This window comes from Panulirus ornatus, chromosome 9 (assembly GCF_036320965.1).
Source record: "Panulirus ornatus isolate Po-2019 chromosome 9, ASM3632096v1, whole genome shotgun sequence".
In the NCBI taxonomy this organism is placed as follows: domain Eukaryota; kingdom Metazoa; phylum Arthropoda; class Malacostraca; order Decapoda; family Palinuridae; genus Panulirus; species Panulirus ornatus.
In genome coordinates, this window is record NC_092232.1 from 53,097,482 (window position 1) to 53,121,334 (window position 23,853).

General features: G+C 42.7%; 2 long non-coding RNA genes across 2 annotated transcripts in view; both read right to left on the bottom strand.

Annotated features, from left to right (window-relative positions):
• Positions 1 to 3,357, bottom strand: part of LOC139750126 (uncharacterized) — a 30,916-nt gene extending 27,559 nt beyond the window's left edge. The window contains exons 1-2 of the long non-coding RNA XR_011713088.1: positions 3,227 to 3,357; positions 2,963 to 3,098 (exon numbers count right to left, since the gene is read on the bottom strand). This is a non-coding gene — a long non-coding RNA (uncharacterized lncRNA). The remainder of the gene's footprint in view (positions 1 to 2,962; positions 3,099 to 3,226) is intronic.
• Positions 3,358 to 7,455: 4,098 nt separating this feature from the next.
• The window catches only part of LOC139750127 (uncharacterized), a 235,285-nt gene continuing 218,887 nt past the window's right edge, over positions 7,456 to 23,853 (bottom strand). Inside the window, exon 5 of the long non-coding RNA XR_011713089.1 lies at positions 7,456 to 7,606. This is a non-coding gene — a long non-coding RNA (uncharacterized lncRNA). The remainder of the gene's footprint in view (positions 7,607 to 23,853) is intronic.

Sequence of the window (23,853 nt, forward strand, 5' to 3'; positions counted from 1 at the left end):
AGAGGTACGGCAACATGGGTCAAGCAGGAGAGACTAAGAAGGAAGGACCCCAGCGCACAGGAGCAATAAGGATCAAAAACCAAATGCCTCTCAAAGCCAGGCATTAGAATCATGGAATCCAACATCAAATGTCGAGGTTTAACATTTCCTCAACATTACACATTGATAAATGGTCACTGCTTCGTCGAGACGAAGATTGGGGTTTAAATTAACATTCCCACAACATTACACATTTGTACGTGGTCACTACTTCGTTCAAGGAGTGTGTGCTGATGAATAATGGTGGTTCTTCATGTGCGGGAGAGAGGAGTTGTATGTTGGTGGCGTACTGTCCGACATGAGTAATTCCCCTGCAACATGTACTAGGTGAGTGAGTACTGTCCAGCAGGTTGTAGCGGTGACGAGTCACTGTCCTGCAGCTTACGGCAATGATAAATCACTGTCCAGCAGGTTGTGGCGGTGATGAATTACTGTCCAGCAGGTTGTGGCGGTGATGAATTACTGTCCAGCTGGTTGTGGCAGTGATGAATCACTGTCCTGCAGGTTGTGGCAATGATGAATCACTGTCCTGCAGGTTGTGGAGGTGATGAGTCACTGTCCAGCAGGTTGTGGCGGTGATGAATCACTGTCCAGCAGGTTGTGGCAGTGATGAGTCACTGTCCTGCAGCTTATGGCAGTGATGAATCACTGTCCTGCAGGTTGTGGCAGTGATGAGTCACTGTCCTGCAAATCGTGGCTGTGGACTAGCGTTGTCCTCTCGTTCACCACGTCATTAAACGACCGTTGCACAGCGGTGACTGACGCCTGTCGTTGAACAAGCAACCGACCCCCTCCCCCGCGTAGAAAACGTCTTCGCAACGCAGTTTCACCCGTAGATGTTGACGTCGTTTTCTTCCTTGTGGTTGGGTTCTACCCCGAGAAACCTTATCAGTTGCTTGAGCACGTTCGAAACCCTTGTGTATGTGTATAATTTTCCCCCCAGTGTGTGTGTGTGTACCATTCCCTTGGCGTAAAAATAAAAGAGGGATACAATATATAAAATAAATGTAATCATTAATTTCGTGTAATACAACACTACAATTATGGACAAAAAAGCCAAAATGACAGGAAATATAACCTTTTTTTCTATTGGCGATATAAACGCATAAAGACTCAGTAATTACAACGATCATTTTAATTAAAGAACGAAAAACGTTGAGCTAAAATTCATTAAAAGTCAAACGACAAATTGTTGGAAGCAATTATCTGAAACAAAAAAAAAGTGATATCGGGGAACTTAATTAAAGTTATATTCAAAATTAATTAAACTTTAGATATTATACCTGAAATAAATTTACGAAAGCTATTTGTCTGACGCCATCATTCGAGAAAATATGTAACCACACAAATACACACACACACACACACACATATATATATATATATATATATATATATATATATATATATATATATATATATATATATATATATATATAGCGCAAGGAAACAGACGAAGAATGGCTCAACCACTCATATACACATGTATATACATAAACACCCATATACATAACGTATACACACATACATATCAAACATGTATATATTCATACTTGCTGCCTTCATCCATTCCCGTCGCTACCCTGCCACACAGGAAATATATATAATTCTTCAGAGGTAAACGATGGTGTAAAAAGATAAGACCTGACAACTCAACAGCATCTATGGTAACATAAACTTGGATAAGAGTTTCAGTAGACATGAACCAGCGCGTTATGGCGGCAACAGAGTAGAAACAGATCATTAACTCTTAAGAAAAAAAAAGAATACTATTGTGTACAAAGAAGGATACTTAATCCAAACCTTTTCCACAAATTCATCAATACATTGTCTGTAAACGAGCAGCTAATCAGGTGAAGGGATAACGCCTTTAAATCTTTATTTTCTTGCTTTTCTCAACCAATTAAGGGCTGTTCTAACCGATGCTATGGCAGCTATTATAGCAAAGAATGAGATAACATTCTCTTAGATGTATAGCAACGAATGCCTCCACCTTCCCTACAGATAGCACTTAGACGGCTGTCAGACAACGGGGGCAAGAGCGAGTCTTGACCCGTAACATATACACGCGTGCCTGGAGACTCCATTAGACTCAGACGCACCATACTAGGAATATTACGACTCTCCTCACTCACCCAAAGTGAGAGCAATCAGAGCAGCCACTGTCGGCATATCTCATATTTCGAGGCCATTACATAACTGGCAGACTCCAACACCCGTTGCTTGGGGAGAATAGTATCCACTTCTTCCTTAATTTCGCCAAATGGAAACCTCTCGCCCGATTTCTTAAAAAGAACACGACGGTACATCGAACAATATTTGGAATCCAAAGGCAAACAGCTTCATCTGAGATCGATTTTGCTGGATTGTGATCAAGGCGCAGCGTACTGTTTGCTGGCGTATCCAATTGCCAGCGTCCAAGAGGGGAAGACTAAACAGAGACGGTGATGGAGTAGAGGCAAAGTTGAAGTTAACGGATAGGATTCCATTGTACACCGAAACCATTGCTTATACTCAACTACTCAATTACACCAGTTACCTTACTCCGGGGGTTTGGTAGTTACGAGTGAGTCCGAGATCTCGTTTTCGTTCATTTACGACTTCGAACTAGCTCACACACGACCCGCCAACCCGAACAAGCAGTTGGTCCCGAGTGAGGCAGAAAATATCAAGAACAAAGGAGGAATGATGAGGCGTATGAAGCACAAGTCTACAGATGGAAGGGGAAGGCTGAGAAAGGAATATATGGGTTGGGAGTCTTCAAGCTTCAGAGAGAGAGAGAGAGAGAGAGAGAGAGAGAGAGAGAGAGAGAGAGAGAGAGAGAGAGAGAGAGAGAGAGAGCTTTGGACCCCCGGGACATCCTCATACGTACACCACTTGTATACACGGTATATCATACAAGAACTTGTTGGTGCATTCTCACCTGGCTGCCGGCACTAGGCTTGGTGTTTCCAGCTCTCTGTCACCCAGTAATTATAATAATCCCACAAGCAGACGCTGCCAGAATGGCTTTAACTTCTGTGCATCGGATGCAACCCTCTTATTCTTGCAATTCGCGACTGCAATGGGAAAACGAGACATTTTGTTAATGATGTATGAGAACATAATAAAAAAAAACATCAGCACTTTATTCTATAACCATGACCTGTGTCAGGATTAAAGGATACAAATAGAGCATAGTATTTACCTGGTAATTACTGGATAGTTGACTTATAAACCGGGATCGGATGGACTTGAATCTTGGGTGGGGAAGTCGCCCCACAGACAATCTCAGCTGTTCATCCTCACCTCAGGGTTGGTCGAAAAATGGGTACCTGTGTGTGATTACTATTTGAGATCTACTCGTGTTGCCTCGTATCTTAATACTGTATATTTGTGTCATGTCTTTACTCCTACATATGTATGCACACATACACACTATCCTATGCCACGTGTGTGTGTGTGTGTGTGTGTGTGTGTGTGTGTGTGTACACACCTAGCAGTATAGACAAGGTACATACAAGGTTAAGAAACGGGGCAATACGAGGGCAAAACTCTCACCGTATCACATCAACAGTTGATACATTAATTCGACAGCTGATTCAGCATAAACATGCATCACACGCTTAACTGCTGACAATCTCCATAACTCCTAGCTTATACATATGCTTACAGAGGTATGTATAACATCTCTCATGAACATCAAACGATAATATACCAAGCGTAAGTCGACTACGGATTAGAATTCAAGCTTAAATATCGTACATATTAAGAAGCTTTAGCAGCTTATCCTGTTGCCTATGTCAGCATAAAAAAAAAAATAAACTATAATACACAGTAAATGGATACTTGGCTGCTTAATTGTGTGACGATTAAAACACAAGAGGTTAACTACACGAGTTAAAAGGCTAATCATTCACTGCACAATGTCAGGTGATTAAATGTAAACAACACCATGGACTGGGCTGTTATGCACTCAAGTTACTTCTGACTGGTATATGCTTGTAAGATAATATAAAACATCCTTTCGAATATCACACGTTAATAAAACAAATGCCTGAGAATATAATTCCAGGCTCAAACATCATCCACGTGGACTAGAATGAAAGTAATATGAGCAAAATCTGTAAACAGTGACATATATATATATATATATATATATATATATATATATATATATATATATATATATATATATTAACTTTTTGCAGCTTATTACGAAATATGAGGCACATGATCGCATATCAGAGAATAGATGATTTAACACTCAATATTTCTGTATGATATAGAATACAATGGCCAATGAAATCACCTTCAAAGAACACGGAAGGCGAGGTATCAACTCATTGTGTGGACGGTAAGTTGGTAGTAAACAAACAAGCCACTATTGTGTGGTGTTACTCACAGATGGCAGCACCCATGAGGATGTGGCGGGCTTTTCAAGCATGTATATGGGGGGGGGGTTTCGAGCGTTTTACGACAGCTATTGAGTATATCAGATCCTCTCCGTTAACAAGAAGAAATGTGAGAGTAGATATTACCCATCTGACGCAGCATGAGGGTCGAGGGCCAAATGTTTGTTGCTATATAGAGATTATAAATGAATGCGATCCTCCTTTGTGAGGGCCGTAATGTTCGATTTGTATCCATCCTCTTATTTAATGTTCAACTTCCTCTATTTTGTCTGTGAAGTATTGGTGTGTGTGTGTGAGAGAGAGAGAGAGAGAGAGAGAGAGAGAGAGAGAGAGAGAGAGAGAGAGAGAGAGAGAGAGAGAGAGAGAGAGAGAGGACGTGGACAATCTTCCACTACCGACTGCAACAGCGCTTCTATGACGGAACTTGCTGATGACGTCTTACGTCGAGGCGAGGGAGGCAGGGAGGCAGGGAGGGAAAGGACTCCTCCCGACCAATGGGAGGAGACTGACAGCAGCAGCAGCGCCTACCCGACAGACCCACCGAAGTCTAGCTCCTCCGGGAGGCGTCGCTGTAGGGCTCCTCGTGCCTCGTATGGCACTGACGGATAACAACACTATACGTAAGCCACACAACAGCAACAAGATCAACCCCTAAGTCCCAACACTGGAGGAACACAGTGCTATACCAAGGTACACGCGCACACCTTAAGGCCTAACAATAAACTTACTCAAGTGGGAATAATGTACTAATCACCACCACGCGAACCATCACGATCTTGACCCATCATGGTAGAGAGTGATTAACTGGTAACACGTCGTTAAGAAGGTACCCGGAAAGGACGTGGTAACAAACCATGGAAGAAGAAAAAAAAAACTAGGTCAAGGAACTTCATTAATTTGCAGAAATAATTAATGTTAATTGGTCAATGGCGTTCGTCTGTGCAGTGACGCCTGATTAGGTTATAAATCTCTTTATCTTCTATCGCGATTTTTTTGGGATAAAAATTGGGCACGGACGATTAACGATACAGACCATCACGTTTAACGACAGTTAGCGGAAGGACAGACCTCAAGTGGTTGGACCAAAGGCTGCTGAGGAGGACAAGCACGTACTCATTGACCTCAACAGCCCAACACACTCGGGAATTAATTCTCCGAAATGAGCGTTAACAACCGTTCGCCTCGTTAGGGTGCAAATTGGTTAATGAGAGACATTCCTTCCAATCATACGCCCGCTGGGCGGGGCGCACGGCCTCGTTGAGTGGTTTAGTAGGGGGTTAAACGAGTGTGATAAACGGTGGCGCTGCTGGTCTCTATACAGCTAACTGTAACATTCGAGAACAATTTACGGATCACATAATTAGGTTTCGAAAGTAGACAAATGGTCCGCGAACGAGATAAATTACTTGGTTAAAATACACTGCGATATATAGATGTTTATTTATGAGGGTTTACGATTAAGTAATTTTGGCTTTATAAACGCTCAGGGATGGATCAATTTGTGTAGTACGTAATAATGTGCTTATATAACGGGAAAGTTCGTTCTTAGACTGTGGGAGTAACTGGTTCTGTGAGGATAGTCTTCGACTGTGGGCGTAACTGGTTCTGTGATCTGACGAAGAAGAGGAGGAGGAGGAGGAGGAGGAGAGGAAGCTGACGAGAGGTAATGTATGAGTTCATCAGCTTCTGTGCAATAGAGAATGCACAACTTTGTTTACCGAAAATCTAAATTACATCACTAAATAATATATCGTTTAAATGTGGTCCTTTTTAAATCAAAAACATCTAAGAATTTCATCAAAAACGATTTAAATTTTCTTTCAAGTCAAAGTCTCACAACTGAGAGGGGAAGTTCATCAAAAAAAAAAAAAAATTGTATTGGAAATAAAACGTGCCATGTAAACGACACCTTCCTCAGCAGGTGGGCAGGACACAGACGCAGTAAAACAGCTTCCTCAGCTCGGCCTCAGCTCCCCTCCTCCTCCTCCTTCTCCTACAGCTTTCGCAACGTCTCCGCCGACAGAAAAGAGACAGAGAAGCGTTCGTGTGATGTGTGTCCGTCTATGCATTCCAGTTTCACCGCGCCAACTTGCATTACTATATCCCAAGACGAAAGACTATCTATCTATACGTGGGACACGAGGCCCAGACTATCCCAAGTCTAACGGAGACGTGATGGAAGGACAGATGACAATATGGATAAACGGAATGACGTTTACTTCACTGCCTTTTCGCAAATGGCGATACGCGTATGGCCTGGTGTCTGACACACTGACCTGGTCAGAGTATTCCAGGTACCAGTGTTGGTCCATTTGGTAGACGAAGTCCTTATAGTTATTCAGCAAGGGAAAAGGTGGCCAGGGGTACCCTCTCAGATGCTGCGTGTGTTGCAGAGGTTTTCAGGTGTTGCAGAAGCCGTCAAGTGTTGCAGGTGGTTGTTTTAAGGTGTTGCAAGTGGATGGTGACGTGTTGCCGGTGTGGCTACGTCCTGTGGATGGTTTCAGGTGTTGTGAGTGTACCTTAGAGTTGCAGGTATTGCTAGGTGTTGAGGGGTTTTGTCAGGAGTTGTGGGTGTTTAAGATGTTTCTGTCGGGTATTGACTGGTGTTGTGGATGTTTCAGTTGTCGCAGGTGTTGCTGGGTTTACATGGTCTTGCAGGTGTTGTCAAAACTTACTAAATTTGTCAAGTGTTGCAGATATTGCTAGGTGTTGCAGATGTCAGGTGATGCCAATTCTGCCACGTATTTCGGGTGCTATCAGGTGTTGTAAGTGTTGTCAGATGTTGCGAGTGTTGTCAGGTGTTTGAGTGTTGTCAGGTGTTGTGAGTGTTGTCAGGTGGTGTGTGTGTTGTCAGGGATGGTGCGTGTTGTCAAATGTTGTAGGTGCTGTCAGGTGTTGTCAGGTGTTGTGGGTGATGTCAGGTGTTGTGTGTATTGTCAGGGATTGTGTGTGTTGTCAGATGTTGTTGGTGTTGTCAGGTATTGTAGATGTCGTGCTGGAGAGCGTAGGAAACTTGCCTGTCATCTGCTTCATGAGTCTGTGGGTGTAAGCGTCTCGGGCCACGGCGCCAGGCACCACAATACTTGAACTGCTTGCTAGCGCTCGTCTCATGCATCAGTTTCCCCCCACTCGTTCTATGTCGTCTTCATGAGTGCCTTAAGACGCCTTGTGACCTGAAAAAAAAAGAAAAGCGAGGGTGGTGAGGCATCAGACATTGGGTCCAATGGTTGGATCCTGACACACTAAAATACGTCGTGTGAAGAGATGGATCATTAGCTCGTATCGTAAGGTCTTACGTCAATCAAGCGTTTGTAATTACAATTCTTGCACAGTAAACATTCAAACGAGTTTTAAGCCAATGGATACTACTACCATCAATACTACTACTACTACTATTCCAACTACTATTACTACTAACACCTACTATTCCTACTATTACCACTTCTATTCCTACTACTACTATTGCTACTACTACTATTCCTACTACTATTCCAACTACTACTATTGCTACTACTACTTACTATTGCTACTAATACAGCTGATGTGCAGGGAAAAGCAGAAAACACGGACAGGGAGGCATGGCATAAAAAAAAGAGGGTGGGTTTTAAACTGTGTGTGGCGTTGCTTGTGTGTGTGTGTGTGTGTGTGTGTGTGTGTGTGTGTGTGTGTGTGTGTGTGGTCGTGACACTGAAGCTAACTCGCTTTGGCAGCATCATCAACAACACTATTAAGCCCAACACAAGAGGACATTAGACACCTGGGTCTGACTTACGTGTGTGTGATGGACTCGACAAGCAAGTCCCATACGAAGGGTCGTATCTCTTACGACGCTGGCTGGTGTCTGCTGTTCTCAACTCTAAGTGACACTCGCTGAGGAACAAGAGATCAAGACGAAATGCGTTCCTTCAGCGAAAAATCCTCAGACCCCGGAATACAAAAGTGATCTGAGTGATGGCTGTGTCTACCTAAGGGCTAATTCTCCGTTAGATTAACACGGTTAATTTCTTGCCGTAAGAGTAAACTTCGAGGCCACATTTAGAGCGCGAGTGAGTGGGGGGGGGGGGCGGCTTGACGCCACCGAGTTCATCCAGGTAACACAAGCGTTGCTTCTAGGGAGGATCAGCCTTGGCGGCAGACGACAGAGTGACGCCTACAAAGCTGTTGGTGGCAACAGGTCCATTAGTGTTGCCGAGGGACGCCCAGAAAGACCAGGGAAAAAAGAGAAAACAGCTCCGCGTCTGAGTATCTCTCTGCGTCGAAGAATATGAGAATAAACGGTGGTACAACGCGTCTCCACGACACACAACGTTGCTCTTAAGAGGCGAGGCGCCTCCACTTGACCAGATAATGTAGAGTGTAACGCAAAAAAAAAAGAAAAAAGAACATATCGCCATCCATATCGTGATGCCAAGGGCTAATACCCACCACAGCTTCAGTTCTCTCCTTGGCTCAGTGGCGCTGGGGCGCGAGTGTTTACAAGATCCCAGGAAGAGTAATGTGTGGTGCTAATCTTTCTTTATTATACGCTCTTTTTTTTTACACTTTCTTTTTTTTTTAACATCAACTACGTTTCCCAAGTAGTTTCTAGGTTTTCTTTTTAGCATTGAGTAGCTCCACGCGTCGAGGACTGATGGGATAAGAACGAGACCAACATTGGTCCCAGTAAAACCGTCCACTTTCCGTCCTCGACTCGTAGCTTTCCGTCCTCGACTCGTAACCTTCCGTCCTCGACTCGTAGCTTTCCGTCCTCGACTCGTAGCTTTCCGTCCTCGACTCGTAGCTTTCCGTCCTCGACTCGTAGCTTTCCGTCCTCGACTCGTAACCTTCCGTCCTCGACTCGTACAAGGTCTGCTTCTGAGTCATCAGAACAAAAAAATGATATCAACTTTAATGTGGAAATTTGCCAGTTACAAAACACTCTCATTTACGTCTTCATCTACCCCAGTGATGTGAGTTTGCTGCTTCGTGTTCACACAGGACAAGGGGAGTTTTGCTGTCTTCCACGAACTGGATACATTACTGGACACTGAAGATCTCGCTATTGATGGAATTGTATATCTAAGCCTTAGGCTGGGAGACAGTGAGTTCCGCGTGAGAGAGGAGGAGGAGGAGGAGAGGAAAAATTAGAAGAATTAGAATTAGAAAAGAATGATTAGAAGAAGAATTAGAAAAATTAGAAGAAAAAGAATTATAAGAATAATTACAAGAAAAAGGAGGGAGAGAGAGAGAGAGAGAGAGAGAGAGAGAGAGAGAGAGAGAGAGAGAGAGAGAGAGAGAGAGAGAGAGAGAGAGAGAAACATGAACGTGCAACTCAACGCGTGACGCAGACGTCCCCTCAAATAAGTGGTGACGCGCGCGCGCAAGCGATCCAGCGTGACGCAGTGAGTCAGAACGTGACCTTTGACCCGCGCAGGAATAGCTCGCGTTTTAAGAAATGACAAGAAATTTGAAAGCAAGCAATGACGTGACACCATCATCGCTTTAGTGTGAGTGGGTGGCGAGGGCTAGCGTGGGTCGAGGCAGGAAGCATGACTATTAAGACAGCTTGTTTGGAGTTTCCCCAAGGAAGTCGTACATGGCCATTGACGAAACCGAATTCCTTCGAAAATAATAGGATTAATTACATATGATTACTTTTACGTAGATATAATTTTAGTCGGTATGTGAGTCTGACTCATGGCAAAAGTTTGGTACATACTTGCATCAAACAGTGATATATATATATATATATATATATATATATATATATATATATATATATATATATATATATATATATATATATATATGTATATATATATATATATATATATATATATATATATATATATATAATCCTCCAAAAATCTAATAAAAATATAATCCTATTTCTTCCCCACAAAAAATGTACAATTCACAGCAAATGTAATCCTTGAATTTAAGGTATAAAAGTAATTTCCTTTATCCTGACGATTAATTCTTAAAAAAATAGATGTACTGAGGAGGTACAGATGTCTCTGAAACATAAAGAATCGAAGATCAGTGAGGACAATTAATGCCCTAAGACAGAAAGAAGAAAAATTACTTTTCCACTGTAATTACCGCCGTACCTAAAGGGTTCGTTGTTAATTCCCTGAACCATCTCACAACCTCCGAATTACTGGTCTTACTCTGTCCTTTTTTCCGTAGTCAAAATACCGGGCTAGACTTGATGCCTCTTCCCTACATACACCATAAGCCTACACACTATCTTTCTATGACTCTATGTGTCTACGCTGGAGAAGAATCCCCTGGTCTCGTGGTTGAGTGTCTCTGGGGAAGAATCTCTTGGCCTCGTAGCAGAGTGTACCTGGGGGAGAATCTCCCCTGGTCTCGTGGCTGAGTGTCTCTGGGGAAGAATCCCTTGGTCTCGTAGCCGAGTGTGCTTGGGGGAGAATCTCCCCTGGTCTCGTGGCTGAGTGTCTCTGGGGAAGAATCTCTTGGCCTCGTAGCAGAGTGTGCCTGGGGGAGAATCTCCCCTGGTCTCGTGGCTGAGTGTCTCTGGGGGAGAATCTCTTGGCCTCGTAGCCGCGTGTACCTGGGGGAGAATCTCCCATGTTCTCGTGGCTGAGTGTCTCTGGGGAAGAATCCCTTGGTCTCGTAGCCGAGTGTGCTTGGGGGAGAATCTCCCCTGGTTTTGTGGCTGAGTGTCTCTGGGGAAGAATCCCTTGGCCTCGAAGCCGAGTGTACCTGGGGGAGAATCTCCCCTGGTCTCGTGGCTGAGTGTCTCTGGGGGAGAATCTCTTGGCCTCGAAGCCGAGTGTACCTGGGGGAGAATCTATCTCCCCTGGTCTCGTGTCTCAATGTACCACGCGGAGAGTCACACACCTGGTCTCGTGGCCGAATGCAAAAGGGAGAGAATTTCACCTGGCCTCGTCCAATTAAGTCCCTCTGGCTTATGAACCCTCACGCTGAACTTCAAGTTGCGATCACTATTGGTTCTTCCATTAACGCTGACTTTTCTTCCTCGTACATGTCATGTCAGGACAAATCAGAAAGTCTTGAAATGAAACGTTTTCGTTGAATCTCATTCCCTACTTCGGCTAGTCTCCTGCGAAGGCCAGAGATAAAGCAAACAGTTTACGGAATAAGTATAATGTTTCGTTCGATATTATATATATATATATATATATATATATATATATATATATATATATATATATATATATATATATATACATATATGACACGACTGTCAAACGTAATGCAAGACATACGTTATTTTCACACCCCACATGTCGATATTCAAGTAGAAAGACCACACATCTGAAGATAAGCTCCTGTTGTGACAGGAGTCTGGCTATGTTGTGGGTTGTTGTTGCTGGCACATACCAAACGTGCCATTCTGGAGAATGTCCAGACCTTTACGAAGGTGACAAGGCCGAGTACAACCTAGGACTTAACCCTATCAAAGGTGCGAGTGTAAGAATTTTTTTTCGTAGAGTACTCCTTACAGTTCGTTCTACCATAAATTTCTCACATACACCATTCTATTTTTGATGTGTTATTCACGAGTATGAGAGAATTCTACCTGGACGGGATGGTTAAGGGACAGCTGGATGTTGCTTATTCAGTAGTTTGGTTCTCTATGGATTTAAACCATGACGACTTAAACTATGAATCATCATGTTCGGTGCTGAGGTATGAGACGAGGAATGTTGCTCTTACGGTACCTTCAGCACTGACTACTCCTGCTCATGTAGACCATAGTGGTGGCCTGGTATCCACAGGCATGCGAGGATTTAGACCAGGGTCATTGGAAAATGACATACACTGTCTCTAGTATTGTAACGGTGATCGATATGGTACAAATGGTGAGGCCAAACAAGTCTTGCTTAAAGGCCATCTTGAGTGAAAGAGAAAAATGTAAAATGGGAATTTTGAATTAGTTAGGACTCTATGGGAAGACCTGGCTCTTACGAGTGACGGGAAGAGGTGGAAAAACGGGAGGAAGAGAATTCCAACAGCTTAGGCGTTCGAGGAAATACGGATTCCCCATCTGAAGTCACGAACGCATAAAGACAACAAGACTCCTTCAGTGAGTTAGTGTCTCGTTATCCCCGTTAACTACATGGCCAAAAAATGAATTTCCTGGACTGGTAAAATCATTGGGGATCCAGAGGTCTTGTCATACCTGTTATATGTCCTTTGTGTTGTATACATGCCCTCTGCAGCGACACCGTGAGGGTATTCTGTACAGAGCACTGATCTTTTGAACTTGGGCTTACCAGATCTTCAAACTTTCCCTTTGTTCCCTGGTGCTGTTCCATATCGAACGTGAGGCAGGTGGGCGCCCTGATAAGTTCAACCAAGTCTAAAAAAAAAAAAAAGGGGAGGTGGCTGAGAATGATAGCCAATCGATGTCTTAGTTCTGATTCTCAATCAGCTTTACCTCCATATGTATCATCTCTGATCGTACTAGTAGTCAAGATTATCGTGCGGTTATTTCTTAGAAAACTCGTTGTCAGGGTTGCAACATCAAGTAACCGTTCCTGATTAGCATCATGATCTTTGCTTCTATGACAGTGGTCTGCTATGCATGGAATTACTATAGCTATAAGTGATTCATGTCCTCCTACTACGACTTGTTAATCATTACCGAAGTGATCTTTTTTTTCTCTTTCACGTTAACCTTGTCTGAATATCTATACCTGAAGAAAACTTTCGGGTTTGATTTGGTCTGCTATATTCATCTGTGTAAGTGAAACACCTAACTAGAACCCTTCTAGAAACGAACAGAAGCAGAGATGAGAATAAAACTAATGGGGAACGTATTGCAAAGTTATCTAGTTCCCCTCTAGAAATGAGCAGAAGCGGAGAAGAGACTATAAACTGGAGGAACGTAATGCAAAGCTACCTAGTTCTCCTCTAGAAATGGACAGAAGCAGAAATGAGAGCATGAATTCAGGAGGAACGTATTGCAAGGCTACCTAGAACCCATATAGAAATGAGCAGAAGCAGAGACGAGAGTATAAACTTAAGAGAAACGCATTGCAAAAGGGTTGAATATAAACCTGGCCAAAAAAGTTCAAAACTTTTTCATTTACGAGGCCAGTCTGGAAAGTTTCCGACTGTTCCCTCGTATATTGATGAGAGCTGCTGTGCAAACACATTCATGCATTTTCCGATATTTGATTTTCTTTTCTGTTATTAAAGAGCTGTGGACTTCCTGGTTGAATTGGTTTAACAATTAGAACCATAAACGTAGAACTTTCGAAACCTTGTTTACGTAAACAGAAACTATGCTAATACTCAGATATTAATTTCTAAAGTTTCTGTTTTGATGGCGACTGCATGTTATTCCTTTACGTAATTCTACGTCATTTCTTTAGGATATGATTTATTCACTACACTGGAACGTACCTCCCGTTTACGCGAGGCAAGAATTCTCTCGCGAAATGATACTTGTGGATCAACTAAGCTTAACAACTCCAAGGGAAAGTACAGTAAAGTATTTAGATGAGGCGAGTACGTTCAGGAAGTATAGAAGTTTTCCAATCTAAAAGTCAGCAAAGTGGAGACGAAGGCTGTCGACAGGAGCAAGTCGAAGGTGGTCGACGGTGTGGGAACTGATACACAACCTTAAGATAAGATTAAAGATAAGACAAAACCCTATTAATCACACAGTGAAACTTAATATAACGTGGATGGATAATACGCCCACGGTTCACAGATACTGTCAAATGCGGAATGTCTGTTAACAATTATTACCTTCCAGAAACCTTTCCTTCCTTCCAGTAACCTTCAGGACCTTCTGGTAACACATACAGCCTTCCAATATCCTTCAGTATCTTCTAATAACCTTCAGCAGCTTCCAGGAACCTTCAGCAGCTTTCCTCAACGTAGAGTAACTTCCAGTAACCCTCAATATCTTCCAGCACCGTCTATAATTTCCAGTGATCTCCATTGGTCTTCAGTATCCTTCAGTACCTTCTGGTAACCTTTAGTACTTTCCAGTGCCTTCAGTAACCTTAAGTACCTTCCAGTAACCTTCATTAGCTTCCGATACTCTTCAGTAAATTCCATTAACCTTTAGCAGCTTTCAGTTTCCTTTAGCAGCTTCCAGTTACCTTCATTAGCTTCCAGTAACCTTTAGTAGTTTCCACTAATCTTCATTAGCTTCAGGATATTTTCAGGAAATTGCAGTAACATTCAGTATCTTCCACTAACGTTAAATAATTCTCAGTTACCTTCAACATCTTCAATAACCTTCAGTTGGTTCAGTAACTCTCAATAGCTTCCAACAGCTTTTAGTAGCTACCAGTATCATTCAGTGGATTTCAGAAGTCTTCAGTATGTTTCAGTAACATCCAAGAGCATTCAGTAGTTTCCAGTAATCTGAACTACATTCCAGTTACTTCAGGTTGCTTCTAGCAACCTTCAATAGGTTTCAGTGGCTTTCAGTAGCTTCCTGCAACTTTCAGTATATTTCAGTAGCCTTCAGCATGTCAGAAGCCTTCAGCATCTGTCAAAGACCTTCAGTGTCTTTCAGTGATCTTCAGCATTTTTCCGTAACTTTCAATGTCTTTCAGTAACCTTCGGTAGCTTCAAAAAACATTCAGGTAAACTCGTCCTAGACTATCAAGTCGTCAGTTAACTGGATTTGCCATGCGCTGCGGAAGACGCTTCCAGCAACCTTCAACAGAATCCAAGAGTCTTCAGGAGAAACATCTAATATTCTATCGCTTCCAGGAATTTCTCCGGAAACTTCTACCATTTGAGTTTCCAGTAATTCTTAACTATCTCCAATAATAGTTAGTAGCTTTTTGTTGCACCTTGTACTTTTTATAGTTTAAAGACACCTTCTACAGTTTCCAATTTGATCTAGAGCTTTCAGTTGGTTTAAGAAGCCTTCATCAGCTTCCAGTAACCTTCCGTGGATTTAGATAGTCTTCAGATACTTCCATTAACCTTCAGAACTTCCATTAATACTCATTAACTTCCAGTAACCTTCAGTATCCTCCATTAGCCTTCAGTAGCTTCCAGTAACTTTCAGTAGGTTCAGGTAGACTTCAGTAGCTTCCAGTAACCTTAAGCAGGTTTAAGTAGCCTTCTGTCTCTTCCTATGATAGTCAGAGTTAATAATCTTACAGTTGTTTCCAGAAACAATATCCAGTGACCTTTAGAATCTTCCCGTAAGGATTAGTGTCTTCCAGTACCTTTTAGTCGATTTTATAAACCATCAGGAGCTTGTAGTGCTTTCAACAGCTTTCATCATCAACCATCAGTAGTTCTTACTACCTTCAGCAGCTTTCATTCCTCATCTGCAAGATTTTTTCTTCTCTCAGAGCTCGAATTCCTCGTCATTATCTTTCTGAGCCTTCAGTCGTTATCACTTCTCATCAGCAGCTTTCTGTGGCTATATCAACACCCAATCATCGAAAGGTTTCGGTGTCTCGGTACCTTTCAAACCTCAACAATAGCTTTCAGTCTTCAACAACTTTCATTCTTCTTTAGTCGTTTTCAGTATCATTTATCATCAGCAACTTCAGTGTTTTCAATCATTTTCATTCCTCATCAGTAGCTTTCATTTCTCGTCGATGGCTTTCATTGTCTTCAGGAACTTTCATTCTTTGCCAGTGGCTTTCAGTGTCTTCAGTAGCTAAAATTTCCCATCAACAGCTATCAGTGTCTTTAGTAACTTTAATTCTTCGTCAGTGGCTCTCTGTGTCTTTAGTGGCTTCCAGTGTCTTCAGCAGCTACCATTCTTGTAACTGGCTTTCAGTATTTTCAGCAGCTATCATTCTTGTAATTGGCTTCCAGTGTCTTCAGCTGCTACCATTCTTGTCACTGGCTTCCAGTGTCTTCAGCAGCTATCATTCATCATTAGTAGCAGTTTAACGTGCCTTAGTTACCTTTTCATCAGCCACTCAGCAGCAGCTTGAAATACTGTTTCCGCTAACAATCAAGCAAACCCATTATTTAACACCTCGTTGTTTATAGCCGCGCCTTTCTTCTTGTTCCTCGACGTAAACAGATGTGTTAAAAACGTACCTGAATAAGACGAAAGTTCTTCTTCATTCTTTAGAGTATCCGTAACACGAGATCTTTATGAAAATAAAGTGGATGACGATGGAATGAGTAGAAATCCCATTATCGAGTTCGCAGGGATGCGAAGATCAAAGCTACTCATGTAACGAACAGAAGAAACTGAAAAGACCAAGAAAGAAGCGTCGAGGTAAAGAACGCGATAATAATAACAACATAAAAGGAAAAATCTCTACAACGATGAGTCTGGTTGAGCTTTGGGCCAGTCAACTTACTGCCAGGCTCATTCTAAGCCGTCATCGTCAAGCCACAACTACCAGAACGAAGGACCATTAAAGACCTTCTTCAGGTAGTAAAAGATAATTCCAAGACCACATACGCTCTCACCCTGCGTCTATATGGCCTATGGCGATGATGTACGATATCCAAAGTAATTCATCATCGTGTGTTAACCAAAGTAATTAATCATATCGTATCATGAGAAACATGAGTAAAGATAAAGCGTTCAGAGAGAGAAAAAAAAATTATTGTAAAATACGAACTGAAGAACACAATAATTCACAAAGGAATGAAAAATGGAATGCGTTTATACAGTACAGTACCAAAAATACAGATTATTCACGTGTTTCAATGTTCACCTTTAATCTTGCTCCTTTTGTCTTCCGTAAGCAATAACAAACACGGACATTGTGCCCGCGTGTGTGTTACAAAGACAGCGGGGAAAGCGATAACACTGCCGCTCATTAGCTGCTACAAATACCCTTGCTTTAATTGAGGGGAGAGTTGGAATGCGGAATAGCAAAACTTGCTATTAAGAATGTTTACTCCGCTCAAAACAGTTGGATTACTTAAACCTGTGCGCCTAAGTAAATGACTGAACGTCAGATTCTTGAAGCACGTTTCCATCTCAGCTGAACCAGACTCGGAGTTCCTCGCTAAGTTTAAAACTCGAAAATGAAAGTGAAAAATATATTCAGGTATTGAAAAGGACTGACACACAAAACCGGTTTGAGGAAGGGAGATGAATCCCTGATTTTTATAAACGTGGCATTCAGAAAACGACGAAAACAACTTTTATTTTTGATGCTGTGGTGACCGGTCCGAAGTGAGGGTCGAACAGCTCACTGGAACGAATCTCTTTCATGAGTTGACTGATGAGTTAGTTCATATTATCGAGAGGAAATATCATGAATCTACAGATGTTGTTCTTCTTGTACAATGTTTTCTGTAGTCACCAGTGTGAAGAATAAACAGCTGAATAAATGAATGATGTGTCTATTACGAGTGAGTCAATGGATGGGTGCTCCGGTAACGGGTCAGTGGGAGGTGAGTGAACATGCTGAGTAGTGGGTGAGTGAAAGCCAAATGAGCGAACGATTATTTACGAGGATGAATAAAAGTCTGGTTTCTGAGTACGTACCCAAGAGAAAAAATGATGAATAATTTCACCTCGGTCGCCAGTGAACCTCCGCGATCCAGCTTGCCCGAATCCTTCCATTTTTTTTTTTTTTTTCATTGAGTTAATATTTGCTGAGCGATATGATAGTGAACATTCCATTTTATTTCGCCTGTTGCAGGGATGAAATTTAATTCCAGCATAAAAGGTATTAGAGTTAAATAACATATTATTGGACTAATACGTTAAAAAATATATATTACTCGAGCAGTATGTCGGCATGAGCATGATAAATGGCCATATATATATACATATAAATATATATATATATATATATATATATATATATATATATATATATATATATATATATATATATATATCCATCCTTGGGTCACCATCAGTCGACCTCTACCTGAGTCAGTAGACATCCGTCGACCTCCACATGACTGGGTAGACAAAGAAAACTTCAACGTCTCATGTTATGAGGTTGAAAGGCAGACAAATGTGATCACATCTGCATTTTAACTCAATATATTTAATGTAGATCACTAAGTAAACAGACGAGTCATCTATCAGCCTGTAATGAGGTTACATAGTCGAGTACCAGAGAGTCTTCCATTTCCGTCCATGATAATTTCCCATTTAGATTCGTCTCGTGGGATTAGACTCCCTTGGCCTTTATAACATTAACGCCCAGTTTATTCCAGCGTTCAATAACCGAACTAGTGAAGATGCATCTTCCTATGTAAGCAGAATAATTTGATTTGTTTCACTCGGTAAGTTTTTGTCCACCGTCTTTAGATACCTGATGCCTGTGTGCTTCAACACAGGAGATAATACATCTCAAGAGAGTCGAGACTGTTATGTTAAAGTAGACGGATCCTTAGGACACATATGAAACATGCAGCTCTCACGGTAGAGCCACGAAAGTAGCAGCCATACCATGAATGTTTCGAAGATTTCGGCAATTCTTCATGCAATCCATCCCTTTTCATCTGGCGTGAGGGGTTGGGACGTGGCAAGCCCCCAAGGACGATACTGTCCCTAGAAAATAATCACCTCAAAACGAGACGCATTACATTTTCATTGGAAGGGTTGTTCTAAGTAGCAAATATGCAGGTCACTTTCTGTTCTCTCGTTGGGTCCCACTGGTACTCGAAGTCTTCATCTACAAGTGTAGAGTTTACTACACCCAATGCTAGGCCAAAGCCGATGGCTTGGTTATAGTCTTGTGTTCTTTGGAGTGAGCGTAAACACTCAGGCCACTACTGTGAGCTGTCTATACTCGGCTGCTGTGTTGGATACAGCCTTCCTCCAGCTGTGAAGTCTTATGGAAGGGAAGATATAAACACTGATCTCTCTCTTTAGGTTCAGCTTAGCCGGAGTTGAAATTGAAGTGGCTGTAGAATAGAAAGAATTCATCAGATTATGTTGAGCGTATTTGTTGAACGGATGGATTGCCAAAATTGAATACATAAAAGCAATGAAGAACATATCAAAGGGAGACAGAAGATATGAAAGATAGCATGATGAGAGATTCGGTTATAACTACAAGATAAAAGACAAGATTGAAGATGTAAGTATATATATATATATATATATATATATATATATATATATATATATATATATATATATATATATATATTCCTATGAGTCCACGAGGAAATGAAACACGGTAAGTTCCCAAGTGCACATTCGTGTAATGATCACATTATTAAGGGAAATTCAAGAAATATAACAGGTTATCTTGTAGAAATGATAGAAATAGCTATAGAGGAGCTGTAGACTCATGTCATGGGATCCCCTCTTGATATACGGTCATAAACAATCGGGAAACTAACAAGCAGTTGTGAATCTTTGGTTTTGATAACTTTCGTGTTCATGAGTGACGTCTTGTCTCGGGTCATCATTCCTGTACACACATACCAGTGTAGAACACACTTTCCCCCGCACTGTACAAATCGATAATCATACACATACAATCACGGCATTACGTGGTGTTGTGGTTAGCGCTGCTGGCCGTGATTCAAGCATGGGCCAGCCTGGGTTCGTATCCTGGAGTCGGCCCACAGATATTCCCAGTTATTCATCCTCCAGTCGGGGCTGGTCTATAAATGGGTACTCGAGTTAGACACGAGTGTGTATGTCTGTTAGTGTGAAAACTATTTCCGTGTTATGGAGAAAAAGTTTCACACTTGTGTTATCCCGTCTTTAATTAACCTGGTACACACACACACACACACACACACACACACCAGGTACGCATACGTCGACCAGCCCCGATGGGAGGATGAACACCTGAGTTGGATGTCGGCCGACTGCAAAGCCAAGGATTCCAACCCGCGCGGGTTCGACCCTGGGCTGACACGTGCCGAATACACTATTGAGGCCCACGTCGAGTGTGTGTGTGTGTGTGTGTGTGTGTGTGTAAATAAGAGTTAAGACATGGTGCACAGAAACAAGGTTAAGAGACGGGGCATCACGAGTGTAAAACTGTCTCCTCATAATCAACAAGAGAGGGAGGGGAGGGTGTGGTCCCATTACCTTGAAACTCCCTCTCCCCGAACTGTAAAACAAACAAAAAAAAAGAATATTCAAGTACACATACCACTTGAGCCTTAAACATAAGGAGAATTACGAAAGAGGGCACACTGTCTGCTGGCAAATATTAGAATCGCATTTTAGTACAAAGGTTAAGGAAATGTTTGGGAAGCTATTTACAACATAGGCGAGAAAGAGAATTGATTGAGGCCTCTCAGGCCCAGTGCAACTACCTAAACACGCACAAGAAAAGTTATAATTGATTAGTTGCATCGAAGGAGAACGAAGATGATACGAGAATGAAGGCAGCTGAGCTACAATGAGAGACTGAGGATTGAACTCACTTCCCCATCATGAAGGAGAGAAGAGAAAGTGGTGATTTTAGTCACAAATTTTCAAGTTTCTAAGTCTGCTGTACGACGTCGCCAGTGGATAGTATCTTCAAGAGATGCAAAACCAGAGGCCACGAGAGGAACTTAGGAACGTAGCGTGTTCGAAAAGGACAAAGAGAAGTTCCCTTTTAGCTGAAGGGTGATGAATGACTGGAAGAGACCTTAAACATGGAAACGATGAATGTCGATGGTATATGAAAGTTGGAAAAGGTTATTATATGGCATATGAAGTTCAAGACATGGGGCTCCTCATAAACTCTCTCCCATCCTGGATAGAGGTAACTGAGCGTAACACCATTGACAGAGGAACCGACCTGGAACCATCCTGGATGAACTATATGGCGTGGGTTTCACGAGGTGAACAAACTGAAGTAAAATGTAACTGGTCGAGGAAAAAAACCATGTGTTAAATACTGAAATCAACGGCCGGTTGATTGGCAGTGGTAGCGTCTGGTAGACAGACACTCGTCAAATCACGGAGAATTTGCATATGTTAACTTCCCATATCAGAAATTAGGTCTGAGCATCCCTCATTACCCATAGGATAAGGCTGAAGACTGACTCATCCTCAAACGAACTGGTGGTCGAGATATCCTCGAACGTGTCAATAATAACATGAAATAGAGCGAAGCAAAGATTTATCGACTTAGGAAACCTCCTCGTTCGCCCTCCAGGTTTCACAATTCCCAAATATAGTTTACATTGTGTTTTCGATCCATGTAGCCAGTTGTAGCAACTCAAACACTGCAAGACAGTAGTGGAAACACAATCTAATCTACGCGTAAGACGTCACAAACAGGACCCTAACACGGCAGGTGGGGCATGTTCAAGATGGCTTCGATGTTAAAAAAGATTTTCCCATCACAAGAGATTTCCAGGTGTCAAGTTCTTATCCTGTGGTGTCTTTCCCGCCCAGACCACTTCACCACGACGTCCGTACTTGACCAGACTGACGGCAGATCACATTCGTGACACGTTCGTGACTTAAAAGCTTTCGAATTCTTTCCCAAATGGGAACAACAATACGCTACACAAGTTTTTAACATGATCATAACGTACGTATCTTGTTTATGTGGGATTCAAGACAGCAGTTCTAGTCAGGTGCTTCCAATCTAGTGACATAAATAGTCTATTTCCGTGTCAGCACCAGATGAGGCGGCTAAGTTGACCTTAAAATCACCACAGGTGAAAGAAAAGACCTCGGGACCAACTTATCATAGGAATATTAGAGAAAAAGTAGCTGTAGTTTAGTCCAGTTTTCACAGCCATGGTATCCAGCAGACATCATGGCGAAAACGCGCGAGGTACCAACACAAGACCTAACATCTCCGTGCAGGGAGGCTGTGCTTGTGATAAAGACGAAGGGGAACGTCATTCGAGGAGGACAGCGACGCTTCTATTACCACGGTGGTTTTGTCCTAAAAGACTACATTATAATGTGACGCGGCCAAGTGGTCGAGTAGACCGTGAGGGTTTAGTGTCCCCCAGCTTGGGATGTGGTCCCCAGTGTTGGGACTGTGAGGTTTCAGTGTCTCCAGTGTTGGGATTGTGAGGTTTCAGTGTCCCCAGTTTGGGATGTGGTTCTCAGTGTTGGGATTGTGAGAGTTTAGTGTCCCCAGATTGGGATGTGGTTCTCAGTGTTGGGATTGTGAGGTTTTAGTGTCCCCAGTTTGGGATGTGGTCCCCAGCGTCGAAAGTGTAACATTTCATGGCCCTCCCCCGGCGTGAGCTTGAAACCCTTGCATGGCTGAAAGTTCCAGGACTTCGAATTCGAAACTTTCTTTCTCGATCAACGAGATCAACCTCAAACGAATCCTGTGGCAGCAGCATCAGCAGCTCGTCATGCGCGAAGTTCCAAGACCAATTCCAGATGCACTACTCGATCCAGCCAGACTTCGAGATTATCTTCATCTGTTCATTATAGACTACATGTCACCAGGCGCTCTCGATGTTCTCGCTAATGAGACGTCCTGTCTCTGGTTCCCTCCCGCTCGTGCGCCGCCCCCCACACGCGCGTGTGCATTATCTGAGGTCGCTTGTCCTGTGCCCGTGTGGTTGCTTGGTGGTGGCTGCTCCTATGTGCGCATTCTGGTTATTTTTGTCCGTATGTTGTTGTTTTGAGCGTGCTTGCCAGGGCCAGCTATGCTTGTTTTTGTTTCCAGGTCGTAGTTGTTGACTTGCTTATACATATTGCTTACCATGGACCTGCCGGCTACATTGAGGAAGGTATCATGATCACAGGCATTTGCGTTCGTGTTATGCATGCATGTCAGGCGAGGATTCCGTGCCTCACTCAAGGTCATCTCGACTACAAAGAAGAAAAAGGAAAGAGGAAGAGAATAATGAAATTCACAAAGGCTCTGCAGGAATCTGTAGAACCTGAATCGTTTAAGAAGACAGAAAGACGACAGATGGGAAACGATTCTACATTTTCGCTGTCCGAGAGGAGAGAGAGGAAGAAGCCAGAGGCGTGACTCGGGTCCAAGTCTTGGTGGTTGGGACACACACACACACACCTCACGAGAGCAGGAGCCAAAAGGGGCAGAAAGGGATACTTCGCAGCAGGAAGGTCATCATACGTGGGGAGCTACTGAAATGGAAGAATTTGGATCCCACTTTTGACTCTATGATGGACAAAGACCCCCTTCCCTGATATGTGAGCAGTACTCCATCCCAGGGCGTATACCTCTCTCCACATCCCTCGCATTCGCCTCCCTCAGCCACTCCATCCACGTTTTGTGTTGCATGTGACGCCAAGTATATGTGGAAGTCTGCCGAGTGGGAGTGACTGATCACTCAAAAAGTTATGAGAAGATGCACACTGATCGCATTACTGCTTGGGGTTTAAAAGCTGACTGGCGATTCTCTTTCGTTTGAGTAAGTCTTTATGTTCTAAATGCAAGATGTGGCGCTGCAATGTTTGGGTCTTCCTCGAGCAGCGACACGGTGTTGTGGTGCGATGTTGAGGTCATCTGCATATCTGAAGACGCTCACAATGTGGCTCGCAGGTGGTGATGCGAGGTCATGTTGATGGAGATTCATGAGGAGAGGAGTCGGGTTTGAGGTGGGAGGAGGAACT